Source organism: Symphodus melops (genome assembly GCF_947650265.1).
Source record: "Symphodus melops genome assembly, chromosome: 3".
Taxonomy (NCBI): Eukaryota; Metazoa; Chordata; class Actinopteri; order Labriformes; family Labridae; genus Symphodus; species Symphodus melops.
Genome location: NC_136693.1, coordinates 22,824,170 through 22,850,075, shown reverse-complemented (window position 1 = coordinate 22,850,075; position 25,906 = coordinate 22,824,170).

Genomic DNA, 25,906 nt, shown 5'->3' with positions numbered 1-25,906 from the left:
AATGTGTAAGTTTGGGAAGTTTTCACAGCTCAACTGTGTGTGTGTGTGTGTGTGTGTGTGTGTGTTAAATCCAACCCAGCTGGAGGACACCGCCACCCAACGCTCCGCCAGGCGAAGGCTCTGTCATCAAGGACTGCATAGACTTGAAGAGGAGTGAGTGGAACGACGGACGCCAAAGGAGACATGACGCCCGTACCGCACCTACCCTCCCTTGGACTTACCTGCTCTGACTGTGGTGGACAGCTCACTATTCCTCACCGATGTCACAAGTGAGGAAACTTCAATTCCCAGAGACGACATTGCACACCGGGGTTTGAGCTTCGGATTAAATAGCATATTGCTGGTTAAATCTTTTTTTTTTTGTAAATTAACACTTCACCTTGTCCAATAAGGGCTGTAGAATAAGCACATTAATTTTCTGTATGTTCCTCACCAGTAAAGGGCTCTAATTTAGAGAATAAAGTAGCTGTTTTTAGTGTAGCTGTGTTTAGGACAGCGTGCGTGGATTACGTTCAGTGGACGTGCGCTGTGAACTTGCATCACGATTATTCTACAGTATAGACTTTATTTTTCACAACAACTTGACCACTGGGCTGCATCAGGAATAAGAAAAAATAGACATCAGTGCTGCATTTGCACAGGCTTTGCTCTCCCTCGCTCTCTCTCACACGCACAGATAATGATTCATGGGGGACTCCCTGGTGTCATGTTACAGCTGACCTATCGCCAGGCGAAGGCTCTGTCATCGAGGACATATATCGAAGTCTTGATATAAAATTTTATTGAAGAGAATGTGAATGCCTCAGGTTTAAATGTGTAAGTTTGGGAAGTTTTCACAGCTCAACTGTGTGTGTGTGTGTGTGTGTGTGTGTGTGTGTGTGTGTGTGTGTGTGTGTGTGTGTGTGTGTGTGTGTGTGTGTGTGTGTGTGTGTGTGTGTGTGTGTGTGTGTGTGTGTGTGTGTGTGTGTGTGTGTGTGTGTGTGTGTGTGTGTGTGTGTGTGTTAAATCCAACCCAGCTGGAGGACACCGCCACCCAACGCTCCGCCAGGCGAAGGCTCTGTCATCAAGGACTGCATAGACTTGAAGAGGAGTGAGTGGAACGACGGATGCCAAAGGAGACATGACGCCCGTACCGCACCTACCCTCTCTTGGACTTACCGCTCTGACTGTGGTGGACAGCTCACTATTCCTCACCAATGTCACAAATGAGGAAACTTCAATTCCCAGAGTCGACATTGCACAAAGGGGGTTGAGCTTCGGATTAAATAGCATATTGCTGGTTAAATCTTTTTTTGTTGTAAATTAACACTTCACCTTGTCCGATAAGGGCTGTAGAATAAGCACAATAATTTTCTGTATATTCCTCACCACTAAAGGGCTCTAATTTAGAGAATAAAGTTGCTGTTTTTAGTGTAGCTGTGTTTAGGACAGTGTGCGTGGATTACATTCAGTGGACGTGCGCTGTGAACTTGCATCAGGAGCATACTACACTTTAGACTTTATTTTTCACAACAACTTGACCACTGGGCTGCATCAGGAATAAAAAAAAATAGACGTCAGTGCTGCATTTGCACAGGCTTTGCTCTCTCTCTCACACGCACAGATAATGATTCATGGGGGACTCCCTGGTGTCATGTCACAGCTGAACTAACGCCAGGCGAAGGCTCTGTCATCGAGGACATATATCGAAGTCTTGATATAAAATTTTGGTGAAGAGAATGTGAATGCCTCAGGTTTGAATGTGTAAGTTTGGGAAGTTTTCACAGCTCAACTGTGTGTGTGTGTTTGTGTGTGTGTCTGTGTGTGTGTGTGTGTGTGTGTGTGTGTGTGTGTGTGTGTGTGTGTGTGTGTGTGTGTGTGTGTGTGTGTGTGTGTGTGTGTGTGTGTGTGTGTGTGTGTGTGTGTGTGTGTGTGTGTGTGTGTGTGTGTGTTAAATCCAACCCAGCTGGAGGACACCGCCACCCAACGCTCCGCCAGGCGAAGGCTCTGTCATCAAGGACTGCATAGACTTGAAGAGGAGTGAGTGGAACGACGGACGCCAAAGGAGACATGACGCCCGTACCGCACCTACCCTCCCTTGGACTTACCTGCTCTGACTGTGGTGGACAGCTCACTATTCCTCACCGATGTCACAAGTGAGGAAACTTCAATTCCCAGAGACGACATTGCACACCGGGGTTTGAGCTTCGGATTAAATAGCATATTGCTGGTTAAATCTTCTTTTTTTAGTAAATTAACACTTCACCTTGTCCGATAAGGGCTGTAGAATAAGCACATTAATTTTCTGTATGTTCCTCACCAGTAAAGGGCTCTAATTTAGAGAATAAAGTAGCTGTTTTTAGTGTAGCTGTGTTTAGGACAGCGTGCGTGGATTACGTTCAGTGGACGTGCGCTAGGAACTTGCATCACGATTATTCTACAGTATAGACTTTATTTTTCACAACAACTTGACCACTGGGCTGCATCAGGAATAAGAAAAAATAGACATCAGTGCTGCATTTGCACAGGCTTTGCTCTCCCTCGCTCTCTCTCACACGCACAGATAATGATTCATGGGGGACTCCCTGGTGTCATGTTACAGCTGACCTATCGCCAGGCGAAGGCTCTGTCATCGAGGACATATATCGAAGTCTTGATATAAAATTTTATTGAAGAGAATGTGAATGCCTCAGGTTTAAATGTGTAAGTTTGGGAAGTTTTCACAGCTCAACTGTGTGTGTGTGTGTGTGTGTGTGTGTGTGTGTGTGTGTGTGTGTGTGTGTGTGTGTGTGTGTGTGTGTGTGTGTGTGTGTGTGTGTGTGTGTGTGTGTGTGTGTGTGTGTGTGTGTGTGTGTGTGTGTGTGTGTGTGTGTGTGTTAAATCCAACCCAGCTGGAGGACACCGCCACCCAACGCTCCGCCAGGCGAAGGCTCTGTCATCAAGGACTGCATAGACTTGAAGAGGAGTGAGTGGAACGACGGATGCCAAATGAGACATGACGCCCGTACCGCACCTACCCTCTCTTGGACTTACCTGCTCTGACTGTGGTGGACAGCTCACTATTCCTCACCAATGTCACAAATGAGGAAACTTCAATTCCCAGAGTCGACATTGCACAAAGGGGGTTGAGCTTCGGATTAAATAGCATATTGCTGGTTAAATCTTTTTTTGTTGTAAATTAACACTTCACCTTGTCCGATAAGGGCTGTAGAATAAGCACAATAATTTTCTGTATATTCCTCACCACTAAAGGGCTCTAATTTAGAGAATAAAGTTGCTGTTTTTAGTGTAGCTGTGTTTAGGACAGTGTGCGTGGATTACATTCAGTGGACGTGCGCTGTGAACTTGCATCAGGAGCATACTACACTTTAGACTTTATTTTTCACAACAACTTGACCACTGGGCTGCATCAGGAATGAAAAAAAATAGACATCAGTGCTGCATTTGCACAGGCTTTGCTCTCTCTCTCACACGCACAGATAATGATTCATGGGGGACTCCCTGGTGTCATGTCACAGCTGAACTAACGCCAGGCGAAGGCTCTGTCATCGAGGACATATATCGAAGTCTTGATATAAAATTTTGGTGAAGAGAATGTGAATGCCTCAGGTTTGAATGTGTAAGTTTGGGAAGTTTTCACAGCTCAACTGTGTGTGTGTGTTTGTGTGTGTGTCTGTGTGTGTGTGTGTGTGTGTGTGTGTGTGTGTGTGTGTGTGTGTGTGTGTGTGTGTGTGTGTGTGTGTGTGTGTGTGTGTGTGTGTGTGTGTGTGTGTGTGTGTGTGTGTGTGTGTGTGTGTGTTAAATCCAACCCAGCTGGAGGACACCGCCACCCAACGCTCCGCCAGGCGAAGGCTCTGTCATCAAGGACTGCATAGACTTGAAGAGGAGTGAGTGGAACGACGGACGCCAAAGGAGACATGACGCCCGTACCGCACCTACCCTCCCTTGGACTTACCTGCTCTGACTGTGGTGGACAGCTCACTATTCCTCACCGATGTCACAAGTGAGGAAACTTCAATTCCCATAGACGACATTGCACACCGGGGTTTGAGCTTCGGATTAAATAGCATATTGCTGGTTAAATCTTTTTTTTTTTGTAAATTAACACTTCACCTTGTCCGATAAGGGCTGTAGAATAAGCACATTAATTTTCTGTATGTTCCTCACCAGTAAAGGGCTCTAATTTAGAGAATAAAGTAGCTGTTTTTAGTGTAGCTGTGTTTAGGACAGCGTGCGTGGATTACGTTCAGTGGACGTGCGCTGTGAACTTGCATCACGATTATTCTACAGTATAGACTTTATTTTTCACAACAACTTGACCACTGGGCTGCATCAGGAATAAAAAAAAATAGACATCAGTGCTGCATTTGCACAGGCTTTGCTCTCTCTCTCACACGCACAGATTATGATTCATGGGGGACTCCCTGGTGTCATGTCACAGCTGAACTAACGCCAGGCGAAGGCTCTGTCATCGAGGACATATATCGAAGTCTTGATATAAAATTTTGGTGAAGAGAATGTGAATGCCTCAGGTTTGAATGTGTAAGTTTGGGAAGTTTTCACAGCTCAACTGTGTGTGTGTGTGTGTGTGTGTGTCTGTGTGTGTGTGTGTGTGTGTGTGTGTGTGTTAAATCCAACACAGCTGGAGGACACCGCCCCCCTACGCTCCGCCAGGCGAAGGCTCTGTCATCAAGGACTGCATAGACTTGAAGAGGAGTGAGTGGAACGACGGACGCCAAAGGAGACATGACGCCCGTACCGCACCTACCCTCCCTTGGACTTACCTGCTCTGACTGTGGTGGACAGCTCACTATTCCTCACCAATGTCACAAGTGAGGAAACTTCAATTCCCAGAGTCGACATTGCACACAGGGGGTTGAGCTTCGGATTAAATAGCATATTGCTGGTTAAATCTTTTTTTTTTGTAAATTAACACTTCACCTTGTCCGATAAGGGCTGTAGAATAAGCACATTAATTTTCTGTATATTCCTCACCACTAAAGGGCTCTAATTTAGAGAATAAAGTAGCTGTTTTTAGTGTAGCTGTGTTTAGGACAGTGTACGTGGATTACATTCAGTGGACGTGCGCTGTGAACTTGCATCAGGAGCATACTACACTTTAGACTTTATTTTTCACAACAACTTGACCACTGGGCTGCATCAGGAATAAAAAAAAATAGACATCAGTGCTGCATTTGCACAGGCTTTGCTCTCTCTCTCACACGCACAGATAATGATTCATGGGGGACTCCCTGGTGTCATGTCACAGCTGAACTAACGCCAGGCGAAGGCTCTGTCATCGAGGACATATATCGAAGTCTTGATATAAAATTTTGGTGAAGAGAATGTGAATGCCTCAGGTTTGAATGTGTAATTTTGGGAAGTTTTCACAGCTCAACTGTGTGTGTGTGTGTGTGTGTGTGTGTGTGTGTGTGTGTGTGTGTGTGTGTGTGTGTGTGTGTGTGTGTGTGTGTGTGTGTGTGTGTGTGTGTGTGTGTGTGTGTGTGTGTGTGTGTGTGTGTGTGTGTGTGTGTGTGTGTGTGTGTTAAATCCAACACAGCTGGAGGACACCGCCACCCAACGCTCCGCCAGGCGAAGGCTCTGTCATCAAGGACTGCATAGACTTGAAGAGGAGTGAGTGGAACGACGGACGCCAAAGGAGACATGACGCCCGTACCGCACCTACCCTCCCTTGGACTTACCTGCTCTGACTGTGGTGGACAGCTCACTATTCCTCACCAATGTCACAAGTGAGGAAACTTCAATTCCCAGAGTCGACATTGCACAAAGGGGGTTGAGCTTCGGATTAAATAGCATATTGCTGGTTAAATCTTTTTTTTTTGTAAATTAACACTTCACCTTGTCCGATAAGGGCTGTAGAATAAGCACATTAATTTTCTGTATATTCCTCACCAGTAAAGGGCTCTAATTTAGAGAATAAAGTAGCTGTTTTTAGTGTAGCTGTGTTTAGGACAGCGTGCGTGGATTACGTTCAGTGGACGTGCGCTGTGAACTTGCATCACGATTATTCTACAGTATAGACTTTATTTTTCACAACAACTTGACCACTGGGCTGCATCAGGAATAAGAAAAAATAGACATCAGTGCTGCATTTGCACAGGCTTTGCTCTCCCTCGCTCTCTCTCACACGCACAGATAATGATTCATGGGGGACTCCCTGGTGTCATGTTACAGCTGACCTATCGCCAGGCGAAGGCTCTGTCATCGAGGACATATATCGAAGTCTTGATATAAAATTTTATTGAAGAGAATGTGAATGCCTCAGGTTTAAATGTGTAAGTTTGGGAAGTTTTCACAGCTCAACTGTGTGTGTGTGTGTGTGTGTGTGTGTGTGTGTGTGTGTGTGTGTGTGTGTGTGTGTGTGTGTGTGTGTGTGTGTTAAATCCAACCCAGCTGGAGGACACCGCCACCCAACGCTCCGCCAGGCGAAGGCTCTGTCATCAAGGACTGCATAGACTTGAAGAGGAGTGAGTGGAACGACGGATGCCAAAGGAGACATGACGCCCGTACCGCACCTACCCTCTCTTGGACTTACCTGCTCTGACTGTGGTGGACAGCTCACTATTCCTCACCAATGTCACAAATGAGGAAACTTCAATTCCCAGAGTCGACATTGCACAAAGGGGGTTGAGCTTCGGATTAAATAGCATATTGCTGGTTAAATCTTTTTTTGTTGTAAATTAACACTTCACCTTGTCCGATAAGGGCTGTAGAATAAGCACAATAATTTTCTGTATATTCCTCACCACTAAAGGGCTCTAATTTAGAGAATAAAGTTGCTGTTTTTAGTGTAGCTGTGTTTAGGACAGTGTGCGTGGATTACATTCAGTGGACGTGCGCTGTGAACTTGCATCAGGAGCATACTACACTTTAGACTTTATTTTTCACAACAACTTGACCACTGGGCTGCATCAGGAATAAAAAAAAATAGACATCAGTGCTGCATTTGCACAGGCTTTGCTCTCTCTCTCACACGCACAGATAATGATTCATGGGGGACTCCCTGGTGTCATGTCACAGCTGAACTAACGCCAGGCGAAGGCTCTGTCATCGAGGACATATATCGAAGTCTTGATATAAAATTTTGGTGAAGAGAATGTGAATGCCTCAGGTTTGAATGTGTAAGTTTGGGAAGTTTTCACAGCTCAACTGTGTGTGTGTGTTTGTGTGTGTGTCTGTGTGTGTGTGTGTGTGTGTGTGTGTGTGTTAAATCCAACACAGCTGGAGGACACCGCCACCCAACGCTCCGCCAGGCGAAGGCTCTGTCATCAAGGACTGCATAGACTTGAAGAGGAGTGAGTGGAACGACGGACGCCAAAGGAGACATGACGCCCGTACCGCACCTACCCTCCCTTGGACTGACCTGCTCTGACTGTGGTGGACAGCTCACTATTCCTCACCAATGTCACAAGTGAGGAAACTTCAATTCCCAGAGTCGACATTGCACAAAGGGGGTTGAGCTTCGGATTAAATAGCATATTGCTGGTTAAATCTTTTTTTTTTGTAAATTAACACTTCACCTTGTCCGATAAGGGCTGTAGAATAAGCACATTAATTTTCTGTATATTCCTCACCACTAAAGGGCTCTAATTTAGAGAATAAAGTAGCTGTTTTTAGTGTAGCTGTGTTTAGGACAGTGTGCGTGGATTACATTCAGTGGACGTGCGCTGTGAACTTGCATCAGGAGCATACTACACTTTAGACTTTATTTTTCACAACAACTTGACCACTGGACTGCATCAGGAGTAAAAAAAAATAGACATCAGTGCTGCATTTGCACAGGCTTTGCTCTCTCTCTCACACGCACAGATAATGATTCATGGGGGACTCCCTGGTGTCATGTCACAGCTGAACTAACGCCAGGCGAAGGCTCTGTCATCGAGGACATATATCAAAGTCTTGATATAAAATTTTGGTGAAGAGAATGTGAATGCCTCATGTTTGAATGTGTAAGTTTGGGAAGTTTTCACAGCTCAACTGTGTGTGTGTGTGTGTGTGTGTGTGTGTGTGTGTGTGTGTGTGTGTGTGTGTGTGTGTGTGTGTGTGTGTGTGTGTGTGTGTGTGTGTGTGTGTGTGTGTGTGTGTGTGTGTGTGTGTGTGTGTGTTAAATCCAACCCAGCTGGAGGACACCGCCACCCAACGCTCCGCCAGGCGAAGGCTCTGTCATCAAGGACTGCATAGACTTGAAGAGGAGTGAGTGGAACGACGGACGCCAAAGGAGACATGACGCCCGTACCGCACCTACCCTCCCTTGGACTTACCTGCTCTGACTGTGGTGGACAGCTCACTATTCCTCACCGATGTCACAAGTGAGGAAACTTCAATTCCCATAGACGACATTGCACACCGGGGTTTGAGCTTCGGATTAAATAGCATATTGCTGGTTAAATCTTTTTTTTTTTGTAAATTAACACTTCACCTTGTCCGATAAGGGCTGTAGAATAAGCACATTAATTTTCTGTATGTTCCTCACCAGTAAAGGGCTCTAATTTAGAGAATAAAGTAGCTGTTTTTAGTGTAGCTGTGTTTAGGACAGCGTGCGTGGATTACGTTCAGTGGACGTGCGCTGTGAACTTGCATCACGATTATTCTACAGTATAGACTTTATTTTTCACAACAACTTGACCACTGGGCTGCATCAGGAATAAAAAAAAATAGACATCAGTGCTGCATTTGCACAGGCTTTGCTCTCTCTCTCACACGCACAGATAATGATTCATGGGGGACTCCCTGGTGTCATGTCACAGCTGAACTAACGCCAGGCGAAGGCTCTGTCATCGAGGACATATATCGAAGTCTTGATATAAAATTTTGGTGAAGAGAATGTGAATGCCTCAGGTTTGAATGTGTAAGTTTGGGAAGTTTTCACAGCTCAACTGTGTGTGTGTGTTTGTGTGTGTGTCTGTGTGTGTGTGTGTGTGTGTGTGTCTGTGTGTGTGTGTGTGTGTGTGTGTGTGTGTGTGTGTGTGTGTGTGTGTGTGTGTGTGTGTGTGTGTGTGTGTTAAATCCAACCCAGCTGGAGGACACCGCCACCCAACGCTCCGCCAGGCGAAGGCTCTGTCATCAAGGACTGCATAGACTTGAAGAGGAGTGAGTGGAACGACGGATGCCAAATGAGACATGACGCCCGTACCGCACCTACCCTCTCTTGGACTTACCTGCTCTGACTGTGGTGGACAGCTCACTATTCCTCACCAATGTCACAAATGAGGAAACTTCAATTCCCAGAGTCGACATTGCACAAAGGGGGTTGAGCTTCGGATTAAATAGCATATTGCTGGTTAAATCTTTTTTTGTTGTAAATTAACACTTCACCTTGTCCGATAAGGGCTGTAGAATAAGCACAATAATTTTCTGTATATTCCTCACCACTAAAGGGCTCTAATTTAGAGAATAAAGTTGCTGTTTTTAGTGTAGCTGTGTTTAGGACAGTGTGCGTGGATTACATTCAGTGGACGTGCGCTGTGAACTTGCATCAGGAGCATACTACACTTTAGACTTTATTTTTCACAACAACTTGACCACTGGGCTGCATCAGGAATGAAAAAAAATAGACATCAGTGCTGCATTTGCACAGGCTTTGCTCTCTCTCTCACACGCACAGATAATGATTCATGGGGGACTCCCTGGTGTCATGTCACAGCTGAACTAACGCCAGGCGAAGGCTCTGTCATCGAGGACATATATCGAAGTCTTGATATAAAATTTTGGTGAAGAGAATGTGAATGCCTCAGGTTTGAATGTGTAAGTTTGGGAAGTTTTCACAGCTCAACTGTGTGTGTGTGTTTGTGTGTGTGTCTGTGTGTGTGTGTGTGTGTGTGTGTGTGTGTGTGTGTGTGTGTGTGTGTGTGTGTGTGTGTGTGTGTGTGTGTGTGTGTGTGTGTGTGTGTGTGTGTGTGTGTGTGTGTGTGTGTGTGTGTGTGTGTGTGTGTGTTAAATCCAACCCAGCTGGAGGACACCGCCACCCAACGCTCCGCCAGGCGAAGGCTCTGTCATCAAGGACTGCATAGACTTGAAGAGGAGTGAGTGGAACGACGGACGCCAAAGGAGACATGACGCCCGTACCGCACCTACCCTCCCTTGGACTTACCTGCTCTGACTGTGGTGGACAGCTCACTATTCCTCACCGATGTCACAAGTGAGGAAACTTCAATTCCCATAGACGACATTGCACACCGGGGTTTGAGCTTCGGATTAAATAGCATATTGCTGGTTAAATCTTTTTTTTTTTGTAAATTAACACTTCACCTTGTCCGATAAGGGCTGTAGAATAAGCACATTAATTTTCTGTATGTTCCTCACCAGTAAAGGGCTCTAATTTAGAGAATAAAGTAGCTGTTTTTAGTGTAGCTGTGTTTAGGACAGCGTGCGTGGATTACGTTCAGTGGACGTGCGCTGTGAACTTGCATCACGATTATTCTACAGTATAGACTTTATTTTTCACAACAACTTGACCACTGGGCTGCATCAGGAATAAAAAAAAATAGACATCAGTGCTGCATTTGCACAGGCTTTGCTCTCTCTCTCACACGCACAGATTATGATTCATGGGGGACTCCCTGGTGTCATGTCACAGCTGAACTAACGCCAGGCGAAGGCTCTGTCATCGAGGACATATATCGAAGTCTTGATATAAAATTTTGGTGAAGAGAATGTGAATGCCTCAGGTTTGAATGTGTAAGTTTGGGAAGTTTTCACAGCTCAACTGTGTGTGTGTGTGTGTGTGTGTGTGTCTGTGTGTGTGTGTGTGTGTGTGTGTGTGTGTTAAATCCAACACAGCTGGAGGACACCGCCCCCCTACGCTCCGCCAGGCGAAGGCTCTGTCATCAAGGACTGCATAGACTTGAAGAGGAGTGAGTGGAACGACGGACGCCAAAGGAGACATGACGCCCGTACCGCACCTACCCTCCCTTGGACTTACCTGCTCTGACTGTGGTGGACAGCTCACTATTCCTCACCAATGTCACAAGTGAGGAAACTTCAATTCCCAGAGTCGACATTGCACACAGGGGGTTGAGCTTCGGATTAAATAGCATATTGCTGGTTAAATCTTTTTTTTTTGTAAATTAACACTTCACCTTGTCCGATAAGGGCTGTAGAATAAGCACATTAATTTTCTGTATATTCCTCACCACTAAAGGGCTCTAATTTAGAGAATAAAGTAGCTGTTTTTAGTGTAGCTGTGTTTAGGACAGTGTACGTGGATTACATTCAGTGGACGTGCGCTGTGAACTTGCATCAGGAGCATACTACACTTTAGACTTTATTTTTCACAACAACTTGACCACTGGGCTGCATCAGGAATAAAAAAAAATAGACATCAGTGCTGCATTTGCACAGGCTTTGCTCTCTCTCTCACACGCACAGATAATGATTCATGGGGGACTCCCTGGTGTCATGTCACAGCTGAACTAACGCCAGGCGAAGGCTCTGTCATCGAGGACATATATCGAAGTCTTGATATAAAATTTTGGTGAAGAGAATGTGAATGCCTCAGGTTTGAATGTGTAATTTTGGGAAGTTTTCACAGCTCAACTGTGTGTGTGTGTGTGTGTGTGTGTGTGTGTGTGTGTGTGTGTGTGTGTGTGTGTGTGTGTGTGTGTGTGTGTGTGTGTGTGTGTGTGTGTGTGTGTGTGTGTGTGTGTGTGTGTGTGTGTGTGTGTGTGTTAAATCCAACACAGCTGGAGGACACCGCCACCCAACGCTCCGCCAGGCGAAGGCTCTGTCATCAAGGACTGCATAGACTTGAAGAGGAGTGAGTGGAACGACGGACGCCAAAGGAGACATGACGCCCGTACCGCACCTACCCTCCCTTGGACTTACCTGCTCTGACTGTGGTGGACAGCTCACTATTCCTCACCAATGTCACAAGTGAGGAAACTTCAATTCCCAGAGTCGACATTGCACAAAGGGGGTTGAGCTTCGGATTAAATAGCATATTGCTGGTTAAATCTTTTTTTTTTGTAAATTAACACTTCACCTTGTCCGATAAGGGCTGTAGAATAAGCACATTAATTTTCTGTATATTCCTCACCAGTAAAGGGCTCTAATTTAGAGAATAAAGTAGCTGTTTTTAGTGTAGCTGTGTTTAGGACAGCGTGCGTGGATTACGTTCAGTGGACGTGCGCTGTGAACTTGCATCACGATTATTCTACAGTATAGACTTTATTTTTCACAACAACTTGACCACTGGGCTGCATCAGGAATAAGAAAAAATAGACATCAGTGCTGCATTTGCACAGGCTTTGCTCTCCCTCGCTCTCTCTCACACGCACAGATAATGATTCATGGGGGACTCCCTGGTGTCATGTTACAGCTGACCTATCGCCAGGCGAAGGCTCTGTCATCGAGGACATATATCGAAGTCTTGATATAAAATTTTATTGAAGAGAATGTGAATGCCTCAGGTTTAAATGTGTAAGTTTGGGAAGTTTTCACAGCTCAACTGTGTGTGTGTGTGTGTGTGTGTGTGTGTGTGTGTGTGTGTGTGTGTGTGTGTGTGTGTGTTAAATCCAACACAGCTGGAGGACACCGCCACCCAACGCTCCGCCAGGCGAAGGCTCTGTCATCAAGGACTGCATAGACTTGAAGAGGAGTGAGTGGAACGACGGACGCCAAAGGAGACATGACGCCCGTACCGCACCTACCCTCCCTTGGACTGACCTGCTCTGACTGTGGTGGACAGCTCACTATTCCTCACCAATGTCACAAGTGAGGAAACTTCAATTCCCAGAGTCGACATTGCACAAAGGGGGTTGAGCTTCGGATTAAATAGCATATTGCTGGTTAAATCTTTTTTTTTTGTAAATTAACACTTCACCTTGTCCGATAAGGGCTGTAGAATAAGCACATTAATTTTCTGTATATTCCTCACCACTAAAGGGCTCTAATTTAGAGAATAAAGTAGCTGTTTTTAGTGTAGCTGTGTTTAGGACAGTGTGCGTGGATTAAATTCAGTGGACGTGCGCTGTGAACTTGCATCAGGAGCATACTACACTTTAGACTTTATTTTTCACAACAACTTGACCACTGGACTGCATCAGGAGTAAAAAAAAATAGACATCAGTGCTGCATTTGCACAGGCTTTGCTCTCTCTCTCACACGCACAGATAATGATTCATGGGGGACTCCCTGGTGTCATGTCACAGCTGAACTAACGCCAGGCGAAGGCTCTGTCATCGAGGACATATATCAAAGTCTTGATATAAAATTTTGGTGAAGAGAATGTGAATGCCTCATGTTTGAATGTGTAAGTTTGGGAAGTTTTCACAGCTCAACTGTGTGTGTGTGTGTGTGTGTGTGTGTGTGTGTGTGTGTGTGTGTGTGTGTGTGTGTGTGTGTGTGTGTGTGTGTGTGTGTGTGTGTGTGTGTGTGTGTGTGTGTGTGTGTGTGTGTGTGTGTGTGTTAAATCCAACCCAGCTGGAGGACACCGCCACCCAACGCTCCGCCAGGCGAAGGCTCTGTCATCAAGGACTGCATAGACTTGAAGAGGAGTGAGTGGAACGACGGACGCCAAAGGAGACATGACGCCCGTACCGCACCTACCCTCCCTTGGACTTACCTGCTCTGACTGTGGTGGACAGCTCACTATTCCTCACCGATGTCACAAGTGAGGAAACTTCAATTCCCATAGACGACATTGCACACCGGGGTTTGAGCTTCGGATTAAATAGCATATTGCTGGTTAAATCTTTTTTTTTTTGTAAATTAACACTTCACCTTGTCCGATAAGGGCTGTAGAATAAGCACATTAATTTTCTGTATGTTCCTCACCAGTAAAGGGCTCTAATTTAGAGAATAAAGTAGCTGTTTTTAGTGTAGCTGTGTTTAGGACAGCGTGCGTGGATTACGTTCAGTGGACGTGCGCTGTGAACTTGCATCACGATTATTCTACAGTATAGACTTTATTTTTCACAACAACTTGACCACTGGGCTGCATCAGGAATAAAAAAAAATAGACATCAGTGCTGCATTTGCACAGGCTTTGCTCTCTCTCTCACACGCACAGATAATGATTCATGGGGGACTCCCTGGTGTCATGTCACAGCTGAACTAACGCCAGGCGAAGGCTCTGTCATCGAGGACATATATCGAAGTCTTGATATAAAATTTTGGTGAAGAGAATGTGAATGCCTCAGGTTTGAATGTGTAAGTTTGGGAAGTTTTCACAGCTCAACTGTGTGTGTGTGTTTGTGTGTGTGTCTGTGTGTGTGTGTGTGTGTGTGTGTGTGTGTGTTAAATCCAACACAGCTGGAGGACACCGCCACCCAACGCTCCGCCAGGCGAAGGCTCTGTCATCAAGGACTGCATAGACTTGAAGAGGAGTGAGTGGAACGACGGACGCCAAAGGAGACATGACGCCCGTACCGCACCTACCCTCCCTTGGACTTACCTGCTCTGACTGTGGTGGACAGCTCACTATTCCTCACCAATGTCACAAGTGAGGAAACTTCAATTCCCAGAGTCGACATTGCACAAAGGGGGTTGAGCTTCGGATTAAATAGCATATTGCTGGTTAAATCTTTTTTTTTTGTAAATTAACACTTCACCTTGTCCGATAAGGGCTGTAGAATAAGCACATTAATTTTCTGTATATTCCTCACCAGTAAAGGGCTCTAATTTAGAGAATAAAGTAGCTGTTTTTAGTGTAGCTGTGTTTAGGACAGCGTGCGTGGATTACGTTCAGTGGACGTGCGCTGTGAACTTGCATCACGATTATTCTACAGTATAGACTTTATTTTTCACAACAACTTGACCACTGGGCTGCATCAGGAATAAGAAAAAATAGACATCAGTGCTGCATTTGCACAGGCTTTGCTCTCCCTCGCTCTCTCTCACACGCACAGATAATGATTCATGGGGGACTCCCTGGTGTCATGTTACAGCTGACCTATCGCCAGGCGAAGGCTCTGTCATCGAGGACATATATCGAAGTCTTGATATAAAATTTTATTGAAGAGAATGTGAATGCCTCAGGTTTAAATGTGTAAGTTTGGGAAGTTTTCACAGCTCAACTGTGTGTGTGTGTGTGTGTGTGTGTGTGTGTGTGTGTGTGTGTGTGTGTGTGTGTGTGTGTGTGTGTGTGTGTGTGTGTGTGTGTGTGTGTGTGTGTGTGTGTGTGTGTGTGTGTGTGTGTGTGTGTGTGTGTGTGTGTGTGTGTTAAATCCAACCCAGCTGGAGGACACCGCCACCCAACGCTCCGCCAGGCGAAGGCTCTGTCATCAAGGACTGCATAGACTTGAAGAGGAGTGAGTGGAACGACGGATGCCAAAGGAGACATGACGCCCGTACCGCACCTACCCTCTCTTGGACTTACCTGCTCTGACTGTGGTGGACAGCTCACTATTCCTCACCAATGTCACAAATGAGGAAACTTCAATTCCCAGAGTCAACATTGCACAAAGGGGGTTGAGCTTCGGATTAAATAGCATATTGCTGGTTAAATCTTTTTTTGTTGTAAATTAACACTTCACCTTGTCCGATAAGGGCTGTAGAATAAGCACAATAATTTTCTGTATATTCCTCACCACTAAAGGGCTCTAATTTAGAGAATAAAGTTGCTGTTTTTAGTGTAGCTGTGTTTAGGACAGCGTGCGTGGATTACATTCAGTGGACGTGCGCTGTGAACTTGCATCAGGAGCATACTACACTTTAGACTTTATTTTTCACAACAACTTGACCACTGGGCTGCATCAGGAATAAAAAAAAATAGACATCAGTGCTGCATTTGCACAGGCTTTGCTCTCTCTCTCACACGCACAGATAATGATTCATGGGGGACTCCCTGGTGTCATGTCACAGCTGAACTAACGCCAGGCGAAGGCTCTGTCATCGAGGACATATATCGAAGTCTTGATATAAAATTTTGGTGAAGAGAATGTGAATGCCTCAGGTTTGAATGTGTAAGTTTGGGAAGTTTTCACAGCTCAACTGTGTGTGTGTGTTTGTGTGTGTGTCTGTGTGTGTGTGTGTGTGTGTGTGTGTGTGTGTTAAATCCAACACAGCTGGAGGACACCGCCACCCAACGCTCCGCCAGGCGAAGGCTCTGTCATCAAGGACTGCATAGACTTGAAGAGGAGTGAGTGGAACGACGGACGCCAAAGGAGACATGACGCCCGTACCGCACCTACCCTCCCTTGGACTTACCTGCTCTGACTGTGGTGGACAGCTCACTATTCCTCACCAATGTCACAAGTGAGGAAACTTCAATTCCCAGAGTCGACATTGCACAAAGGGGGTTGAGCTTCGGATTAAATAGCATATTGCTGGTTAAATCTTTTTTTTTTGTAAATTAACACTTCACCTTGTCCGATAAGGGCTGTAGAATAAGCACATTAATTTTCTGTATATTCCTCACCACTAAAGGGCTCTAATTTAGAGAATAAAGTAGCTGTTTTTAGTGTAGCTGTGTTTAGGACAGTGTACGTGGATTACATTCAGTGGACGTGCGCTGTGAACTTGCATCAGGAGCATACTACACTTTAGACTTTATTTTTCACAACAACTTGACCACTGGGCTGCATCAGGAATAAAAAAAAATAGACATCAGTGCTGCATTTGCACAGGCTTTGCTCTCTCTCTCACACGCACAGATAATGATTCATGGGGGACTCCCTGGTGTCATGTCACAGCTGAACTAACGCCAGGCGAAGGCTCTGTCATCGAGGACATATATCGAAGTCTTGATATAAAATTTTGGTGAAGAGAATGTGAATGCCTCAGGTTTGAATGTGTAATTTTGGGAAGTTTTCACAGCTCAACTGTGTGTGTGTGTGTGTGTGTGTGTGTGTGTGTGTGTGTGTGTGTGTGTGTGTGTGTGTGTGTGTGTGTGTGTGTGTGTGTGTGTGTGTGTGTGTGTGTGTGTGTGTGTGTGTGTGTGTGTGTGTGTGTGTGTGTGTGTGTGTGTGTGTTAAATCCAACCCAGCTGGAGGACACCGCCACCCAACGCTCCGCCAGGCGAAGGCTCTGTCATCAAGGACTGCATAGACTTGAAGAGGAGTGAGTGGAACGACGGACGCCAAAGGAGACATGACGCCCGTACCGCACCTACCCTCCCTTGGACTTACCTGCTCTGACTGTGGTGGACAGCTCACTATTCCTCACCGATGTCACAAGTGAGGAAACTTCAATTCCCATAGACGACATTGCACACCGGGGTTTGAGCTTCGGATTAAATAGCATATTGCTGGTTAAATCTTTTTTTTTTTGTAAATTAACACTTCACCTTGTCCGATAAGGGCTGTAGAATAAGCACATTAATTTTCTGTATGTTCCTCACCAGTAAAGGGCTCTAATTTAGAGAATAAAGTAGCTGTTTTTAGTGTAGCTGTGTTTAGGACAGCGTGCGTGGATTACGTTCAGTGGACGTGCGCTGTGAACTTGCATCACGATTATTCTACAGTATAGACTTTATTTTTCACAACAACTTGACCACTGGGCTGCATCAGGAATAAAAAAAAATAGACATCAGTGCTGCATTTGCACAGGCTTTGCTCTCTCTCTCACACGCACAGATAATGATTCATGGGGGACTCCCTGGTGTCATGTCACAGCTGAACTAACGCCAGGCGAAGGCTCTGTCATCGAGGACATATATCGAAGTCTTGATATAAAATTTTGGTGAAGAGAATGTGAATGCCTCAGGTTTGAATGTGTAAGTTTGGGAAGTTTTCACAGCTCAACTGTGTGTGTGTGTTTGTGTGTGTGTCTGTGTGTGTGTGTGTGTGTGTGTGTGTGTGTGTTAAATCCAACACAGCTGGAGGACACCGCCACCCAACGCTCCGCCAGGCGAAGGCTCTGTCATCAAGGACTGCATAGACTTGAAGAGGAGTGAGTGGAACGACGGACGCCAAAGGAGACATGACGCCCGTACCGCACCTACCCTCCCTTGGACTTACCTGCTCTGACTGTGGTGGACAGCTCACTATTCCTCACCAATGTCACAAGTGAGGAAACTTCAATTCCCAGAGTCGACATTGCACAAAGGGGGTTGAGCTTCGGATTAAATAGCATATTGCTGGTTAAATCTTTTTTTTTTGTAAATTAACACTTCACCTTGTCCGATAAGGGCTGTAGAATAAGCACATTAATTTTCTGTATATTCCTCACCAGTAAAGGGCTCTAATTTAGAGAATAAAGTAGCTGTTTTTAGTGTAGCTGTGTTTAGGACAGTGTGCGTGGATTACGTTCAGTGGACGTGCGCTGTGAACTTGCATCACGATTATTCTACAGTATAGACTTTATTTTTCACAACAACTTGACCACTGGGCTGCATCAGGAATAAGAAAAAATAGACATCAGTGCTGCATTTGCACAGGCTTTGCTCTCCCTCGCTCTCTCTCACACGCACAGATAATGATTCATGGGGGACTCCCTGGTGTCATGTTACAGCTGACCTATCGCCAGGCGAAGGCTCTGTCATCGAGGACATATATCGAAGTCTTGATATAAAATTTTATTGAAGAGAATGTGAATGCCTCAGGTTTAAATGTGTAAGTTTGGGAAGTTTTCACAGCTCAACTGTGTGTGTGTGTGTGTGTGTGTGTGTGTGTGTGTGTGTGTGTGTGTGTGTGTGTGTGTGTGTGTGTGTGTGTGTGTGTGTGTGTGTGTGTGTGTGTGTGTGTGTGTGTGTGTGTGTGTGTGTGTGTGTGTGTGTTAAATCCAACCCAGCTGGAGGACACCGCCACCCAACGCTCCGCCAGGCGAAGGCTCTGTCATCAAGGACTGCATAGACTTGAAGAGGAGTGAGTGGAACGACGGATGCCAAAGGAGACATGACGCCCGTACCGCACCTACCCTCTCTTGGACTTACCTGCTCTGACTGTGGTGGACAGCTCACTATTCCTCACCAATGTCACAAATGAGGAAACTTCAATTCCCAGAGTCAACATTGCACAAAGGGGGTTGAGCTTCGGATTAAATAGCATATTGCTGGTTAAATCTTTTTTTGTTGTAAATTAACACTTCACCTTGTCCGATAAGGGCTGTAGAATAAGCACAATAATTTTCTGTATATTCCTCACCACTAAAGGGCTCTAATTTAGAGAATAAAGTTGCTGTTTTTAGTGTAGCTGTGTTTAGGACAGCGTGCGTGGATTACATTCAGTGGACGTGCGCTGTGAACTTGCATCAGGAGCATACTACACTTTAGACTTTATTTTTCACAACAACTTGACCACTGGGCTGCATCAGGAATAAAAAAAAATAGACATCAGTGCTGCATTTGCACAGGCTTTGCTCTCTCTCTCACACGCACAGATAATGATTCATGGGGGACTCCCTGGTGTCATGTCACAGCTGAACTAACGCCAGGCGAAGGCTCTGTCATCGAGGACATATATCGAAGTCTTGATATAAAATTTTGGTGAAGAGAATGTGAATGCCTCAGGTTTGAATGTGTAAGTTTGGGAAGTTTTCACAGCTCAACTGTGTGTGTGTGTTTGTGTGTGTGTCTGTGTGTGTGTGTGTGTGTGTGTGTGTGTGTGTTAAATCCAACACAGCTGGAGGACACCGCCACCCAACGCTCCGCCAGGCGAAGGCTCTGTCATCAAGGACTGCATAGACTTGAAGAGGAGTGAGTGGAACGACGGACGCCAAAGGAGACATGACGCCCGTACCGCACCTACCCTCCCTTGGACTTACCTGCTCTGACTGTGGTGGACAGCTCACTATTCCTCACCAATGTCACAAGTGAGGAAACTTCAATTCCCAGAGTCGACATTGCACAAAGGGGGTTGAGCTTCGGATTAAATAGCATATTGCTGGTTAAATCTTTTTTTTTTGTAAATTAACACTTCACCTTGTCCGATAAGGGCTGTAGAATAAGCACATTAATTTTCTGTATATTCCTCACCACTAAAGGGCTCTAATTTAGAGAATAAAGTAGCTGTTTTTAGTGTAGCTGTGTTTAGGACAGTGTACGTGGATTACATTCAGTGGACGTGCGCTGTGAACTTGCATCAGGAGCATACTACACTTTAGACTTTATTTTTCACAACAACTTGACCACTGGGCTGCATCAGGAATAAAAAAAAATAGACATCAGTGCTGCATTTGCACAGGCTTTGCTCTCTCTCTCACACGCACAGATAATGATTCATGGGGGACTCCCTGGTGTCATGTCACAGCTGAACTAACGCCAGGCGAAGGCTCTGTCATCGAGGACATATATCGAAGTCTTGATATAAAATTTTGGTGAAGAGAATGTGAATGCCTCAGGTTTGAATGTGTAATTTTGGGAAGTTTTCACAGCTCAACTGTGTGTGTGTGTGTGTGTGTGTGTGTGTGTGTGTGTGTGTGTGTGTGTGTGTGTGTGTGTGTGTGTGTGTGTGTGTGTGTGTGTGTGTGTGTGTGTGTGTGTGTGTGTGTGTGTGTGTGTGTGTGTGTGTGTTAAATCCAACCCAGCTGGAGGACACCGCCACCCAACGCTCCGCCAGGCGAAGGCTCTGTCATCAAGGACTGCATAGACTTGAAGAGGAGTGAGTGGAACGACGGACGCCAAAGGAGACATGACGCCCGTACCGCACCTACCCTCCCTTGGACTTACCTGCTCTGACTGTGGTGGACAGCTCACTATTCCTCACCGATGTCACAAGTGAGGAAACTTCAATTCCCAGAGACGACATTGCACACCGGGGTTTGAGCTTCGGATTAAATAGCATATTGCTGGTTAAATCTTTTTTTTTTTGTAAATTAACACTTCACCTTGTCCGATAAGGGCTGTAGAATAAGCACATTAATTTTCTGTATGTTCCTCACCAGTAAAGGGCTCTAATTTAGAGAATAAAGTAGCTGTTTTTAGTGTAGCTGTGTTTAGGACAGCGTGCGTGGATTACGTTCAGTGGACGTGCGCTGTGAACTTGCATCACGATTATTCTACAGTATAGACTTTATTTTTCACAACAACTTGACCACTGGGCTGCATCAGGAATAAAAAAAAATAGACATCAGTGCTGCATTTGCACAGGCTTTGCTCTCTCTCTCACACGCACAGATAATGATTCATGGGGGACTCCCTGGTGTCATGTCACAGCTGAACTAACGCCAGGCGAAGGCTCTGTCATCGAGGACATATATCGAAGTCTTGATATAAAATTTTGGTGAAGAGAATGTGAATGCCTCAGGTTTGAATGTGTAAGTTTGGGAAGTTTTCACAGCTCAACTGTGTGTGTGTGTTTGTGTGTGTGTCTGTGTGTGTGTGTGTGTGTGTGTGTGTGTGTGTTAAATCCAACACAGCTGGAGGACACCGCCACCCAACGCTCCGCCAGGCGAAGGCTCTGTCATCAAGGACTGCATAGACTTGAAGAGGAGTGAGTGGAACGACGGACGCCAAAGGAGACATGACGCCCGTACCGCACCTACCCTCCCTTGGACTTACCTGCTCTGACTGTGGTGGACAGCTCACTATTCCTCACCAATGTCACAAGTGAGGAAACTTCAATTCCCAGAGTCGACATTGCACAAAGGGGGTTGAGCTTCGGATTAAATAGCATATTGCTGGTTAAATCTTTTTTTTTGTAAATTAACACTTCACCTTGTCCGATAAGGGCTGTAGAATAAGCACATTAATTTTCTGTTTATTCCTCACCACTAAAGGGCTCTAATTTAGAGAATAAAGTAGCTGTTTTTAGTGTAGCTGTGTTTAGGACAGTGTACGTGGATTACATTCAGTGGACGTGCGCTGTGAACTTGCATCAGGAGCATACTACACTTTAGACTTTATTTTTCACAACAACTTGACCACTGGGCTGCATCAGGAATAAAAAAAAATAGACATCAGTGCTGCATTTGCACAGGCTTTGCTCTCTCTCTCACACGCACAGATAATGATTCATGGGGGACTCCCTGGTGTCATGTCACAGCTGAACTAACGCCAGGCGAAGGCTCTGTCATCGAGGACATATATCGAAGTCTTGATATAAAATTTTGGTGAAGAGAATGTGAATGCCTCAGGTTTGAATGTGTAATTTTGGGAAGTTTTCACAGCTCAACTGTGTGTGTGTGTGTGTGTGTGTGTGTGTGTGTGTGTGTGTGTGTGTGTGTGTGTGTGTGTGTGTGTGTGTGTGTGTGTGTGTGTGTGTGTGTGTGTGTGTGTGTGTGTGTGTGTGTGTGTGTGTGTGTGTGTTAAATCCAACCCAGCTGGAGGACACCGCCACCCAACGCTCCGCCAGGCGAAGGCTCTGTCATCAAGGACTGCATAGACTTGAAGAGGAGTGAGTGGAACGACGGACACCAAAGGAGACATGACGCCCGTACCGCACCTAGCCTCCATTGGACTTACCTGCTCTGACTGTGGTGGACAGCTCACTATTCCTCACCAATGTCACAAATGAGGAAACTTCAATTCCCAGAGTCGACATTGCACAAAGGGGGTTGAGCTTCGGATTGCTGGTTAAATCTTTTTTTGTTGTAAATTAACACTTCACCTTGTCCGATAAGGGCTGTAGAATAAGCACATTAATTTTCTGTATATTCCTCACCACTAAAGGGCTCTAATTTAGAGAATAAAGTAGCTGTTTTTAGTGTAGCTGTGTTTAGGACAGTGTGCGTGGATTACATTCAGTGGACGTGCGCTGTGAACTTGCATCAGGAGCATACTACACTTTAGACTTTATTTTTCACAACAACTTGACCACTGGGCTGCATCAGGAATAAAAAAAAATAGACATCAGTGCTGCATTTGCACAGGCTTTGCTCTCTCTCTCACACGCACAGATAATGATTCATGGGGGACTCCCTGGTGTCATGTTACAGCTGACCTATCGCCAGGCGAAGGCTCTGTCATCGAGGACATATATCGAAGTCTTGATATAAAATTTTATTGAAGAGAATGTGAATGCCTCAGGTTTAAATGTGTAAGTTTGGGAAGTTTTCACAGCTCAACTGTATGTGTGTGTGTGTGTGTGTGTGTGTGTGTGTGTGTGTGTGTGTGTGTGTGTGTGTGTGTGTGTGTGTGTGTGTGTGTGTGTGTGTGTGTGTGTGTGTGTGTGTGTGTGTGTGTGTGTGTGTGTGTGTGTGTGTGTGTGTGTTAAATCCAACCCAGCTGGAGGACACCGCCACCCAACGCTCCGCCAGGCGAAGGCTCTGTCATCAAGGACTGCATAGACTTGAAGAGGAGTGAGTGGAACGACGGACACCAAAGGAGACATGACGCCCGTACCGCACCTAGACTCCCTTGGACTTACCTGCTCTGACTGTGGTGGACAGCTCACTATTCCTCACCAATGTCACAAATGAGGAAACTTCAATTCCCAGAGTCGACATTGCACAAAGGGGGTTGAGCTTCGGATTAAATAGCATATTGCTGGTTAAATCTTTTTTTTTTGTAAATTAACACTTCACCTTGTCCGATAAGGGCTGTAGAATAAGCACATTAATTTTCTGTATATTCCTCACCACTAAAGTGCTCTAATTTAGAGAATAAAGTAGCTGTTTTTAGTGTAGCTGTGTTTAGGACAGTGTGCGTGGATTACATTCAGTGGACGTGCGCTGTGAACTTGCATCAGGAGCATACTACATTTTAGACTTTATTTTTCACAACAACTTGACCACTGGGCTGCATCAGGAATAAAAAAAAATAGACATCAGTGCTGCATTTGCACAGGCTTTGCTCTCTCTCTCACACGCACAGATAATGATTCATGGGGGACTCCCTGGTGTCATGTCACAGCTGAACTAACGCCAGGCGAAGGCTCTGTCATCGAGGACATATATCGAAGTCTTGATATAAAATTTTGGTGAAGAGAATGTGAATGCCTCAGGTTTGAATGTGTAAGTTTGGGAAGTTTTCACAGCTCAACTGTGTGTTTGTGTTTGTGTGTGTGTCTGTGTGTGTGTGTGTGTGTGTGTGTTAAATCCAACACAGCTGGAGGACACCGCCACCCAACGCTCCGCCAGGCGAAGGCTCTGTCATCAAGGACTGCATAGACTTGAAGAGGAGTGAGTGGAACGACAGACGCCAAAGGAGACATGACGCCCGTACCGCACCTACCCTCCCTTGGACTTACCTGCTCTGACTGTGGTGGACAGCTCACTATTCCTCACCAATGTCACAAGTGAGGAAACTTCAATTCCCAGAGACGACATTGCACAAAGGGGGTTCAGCTTCGGATTAAATAGCATATTGCTGGTTAAATCTTTTTTTGTTGTAAATTAACACTTCACCTTGTCCGATAAGGGCTGTAGAATAAGCACATTAATTTTCTGTATATTCCTCACCACTAAAGGGCTCTAATTTAGAGAATAAAGTAGCTGTTTTTAGTGTAGCTGTGTTTAGGACAGTGTGCGTGGATTACATTCAGTGGACGTGCGCTGTGAACTTGCATCAGGAGCATACTACACTTTAGACTTTATTTTTCACAACAACTTGACCACTGGGCTGCATCAGGAATAAAAAAAAATAGACATCAGTGCTGCATTTGCACAGGCTTTGCTCTCTCTCTCACACGCACAGATAATGATTCATGGGGGACTCCCTGGTGTCATGTTACAGCTGACCTATCGCCAGGCGAAGGCTCTGTCATCGAGGACATATATCGAAGTCTTGATATAAAATTTTATTGAAGAGAATGTGAATGCCTCAGGTTTAAATGTGTAAGTTTGGGAAGTTTTCACAGCTCAACTGTATGTGTGTGTGTGTGTGTGTGTGTGTGTGTGTGTGTGTGTGTGTGTGTGTGTGTGTGTGTGTGTGTGTGTGTGTGTGTGTGTGTGTGTGTGTGTGTGTGTGTGTGTGTGTGTGTGTGTGTGTGTGTGTGTGTGTGTGTGTGTGTGTGTGTTAAATCCAACCCAGCTGGAGGACACCGCCACCCAACGCTCCGCCAGGCGAAGGCTCTGTCATCAAGGACTGCATAGACTTGAAGAGGAGTGAGTGGAACGACGGACACCAAAGGAGACATGACGCCCGTACCGCACCTAGACTCCCTTGGACTTACCTGCTCTGACTGTGGTGGACAGCTCACTATTCCTCACCAATGTCACAAATGAGGAAACTTCAATTCCCAGAGTCGACATTGCACAAAGGGGGTTGAGCTTCGGATTAAATAGCATATTGCTGGTTAAATCTTTTTTTTTTGTAAATTAACACTTCACCTTGTCCGATAAGGGCTGTAGAATAAGCACATTAATTTTCTGTATATTCCTCACCACTAAAGTGCTCTAATTTAGAGAATAAAGTAGCTGTTTTTAGTGTAGCTGTGTTTAGGACAGTGTGCGTGGATTACATTCAGTGGACGTGCGCTGTGAACTTGCATCAGGAGCATACTACATTTTAGACTTTATTTTTCACAACAACTTGACCACTGGGCTGCATCAGGAATAAAAAAAAATAGACATCAGTGCTGCCTTTGCACAGGCTTTGCTCTCTCTCTCACACGCACAGATAATGATTCATGGGGGACTCCCTGGTGTCATGTCACAGCTGAACTAACGCCAGGCGAAGGCACTGTCATCGAGGACATATATCGAAGTCTTGATATAAAATTTTGGTGAAGAGAATGTGAATGCCTCAGGTTTGAATGTGTAAGTTTGGGAAGTTTTCACAGCTCAACTGTGTGTTTGTGTTTGTGTGTGTGTCTGTGTGTGTGTGTGTGTGTGTGTGTTAAATCCAACACAGCTGGAGGACACCGCCACCCAACGCTCCGCCAGGCGAAGGCTCTGTCATCAAGGACTGCATAGACTTGAAGAGGAGTGAGTGGAACGACAGACGCCAAAGGAGACATGACGCCCGTACCGCACCTACCCTCCCTTGGACTTACCTGCTCTGACTGTGGTGGACAGCTCACTATTCCTCACCAATGTCACAAGTGAGGAAACTTCAATTCCCAGAGACGACATTGCACAAAGGGGGTTCAGCTTCGGATTAAATAGCATATTGCTGGTTAAATCTTTTTTTTTTGTAAATTAACACTTC